The following is a 1,896-nucleotide window of genomic DNA, read 5'->3' on the forward strand; positions in this document are numbered from 1 at the left end:
CAAAAAGAAGTCAAAGGGATACAAATAGGAAAGGAAGAAGTCAAAATATCGCTATTTGCAGATGATATGATAGTATACTTAAGTGACCCCCAAACTTCCACCAGAGAACTCCTAAACCTGATAAACAACTTTAGCAAAGTGGCTGGTTATAAAATCAACTCAAACAAATCAGTAGCCTTCCTCTACATGAAAGATAAACAGACTGAAAAAGAAATTAGGGAAATGACACCCTTCACAATAGTTGCAAATAATATGAAATACCTTGGTGTGAATCTAACCAAGCAAGTGAAAGACCTGTACGACAAGAACTTCAAGTCCCTGAAGAAAGAAATCGAAGAAGATCTCAGAAGATGGAAAGATCTCCCATGCTCATGGATTGGCAGGATTAATATAATAAAAATGGCCATCTTGCCAAAAGCAATCTACAGATTCAATACAATCCCCATTAAAATCCCAACTCAATTCTTCACAGAGTTAGAAAAGGAAATTCTCAAATTCATATGGAGTAACAAAAAACCCAGGATAGCGAAAACTATTCTCAACAATAAAAGAACCTCTGGAGGAATCACCATTCCTGACCTCAAGCTGTACTACAGAGCAATAGTGATAAAAACTACCTGGTATTGGTACAGAGAAGGCAGGAAGATCAATGGAATAGAATTGAAGACCCAGAAATGAACACACACTCCTATGGTCACTTGATCTTTGACAAAGGAACTAAAACTGTCCAGTGGAAAAAGGTCAGCATTTTCAACAAATGGTGCTGGTTCAACTGGAGGACAACATGTAGAAGAATGAAAATTGATCCATTCTTATCTCCTTGTACAAAGCTCAAGTCTAAGTGGATAAAGGACCTCCACATAAAACCAGATACACTGAAACTAATAGAAGAGAAGGTGGGGAAGACCCTCGAATACTTGGGCACAGGGGAAAAGTTCCTGAGCAGAACACCAATGGCATATGCTCTAAGATCAAGAATTGACAAATGGGACTTCATAAAATTGCAAAGTTTCTGTAAGGCAAAGGACACTGTCAATAGGACAAAATGACAACCAACAAATTGGGAAAAGATCTTTACCAATCCTACATCTGATGGAGGGCTAATATCCAATATATACAAAGAACTCAAGAAAGTAGACACCAGACAACCAAATTACCCTATTAAAAAATGGGGTATAGAGCTTAACAAAGAATTTTCAATGGAAGAAACTCGAATGGCCGAGAAGCACCTAAAGAAATGTTCAATGTCCTTAGTCATCAGGGAAATGGAAATCAAAACAACTCTGAGATTCCATCTCACACCAGTCAGAATGGCTAAGATTAAGAACTCAGGTGATAGTAGATGCTGGCGAGGGTGTGGAGAAAGAGGAACACTCCTCCATTGTTGGTGGGACTGCAAGATGGTGCAACCATGTTGGAAATCAGTGTGGCGGTTCCTCAGAAAATTGGACATAGCATTACCCAAGGATCCAGCTATACCACTCCTAGGCATATACCCAGAAGATGCTCGAACATATAACAAGGACATATGCTCAACTATGTTCATAGCAGCCTTATTTATAATAGCCAGGAGCTGGAAAGAACCCAGATGTCCTTCAACTGAGGAATGGATTCAAAAAATGTGGTATATTTACACAATGGAGTATTACTCAGCTATTAAAAACAATGAAATCTAGAGGTTCTTATGTAAATGGATGGAACTAGAAATTATCATCCTGTGTGAAGTAAGCCAATCACAAAAGAACACACATGGTATTCACTCACTGATTATTGGATATTAGCCCAGAACCTTGAAATGCTCAAGATGCAACTCACAGGCCACATGAAGCTCATATAAAAGGAAGACCAAGTGGGGGTGATTCAGTTCTTCTTAGAAGGAGCAACAAAATACTCAAG

The sequence above is a fragment of the Grammomys surdaster genome, unplaced genomic scaffold (genome assembly GCF_004785775.1).
Source record: "Grammomys surdaster isolate TR1022 unplaced genomic scaffold, NIH_TR_1.0 65, whole genome shotgun sequence".
NCBI classification, from domain to species: Eukaryota; Metazoa; Chordata; class Mammalia; order Rodentia; family Muridae; genus Grammomys; species Grammomys surdaster.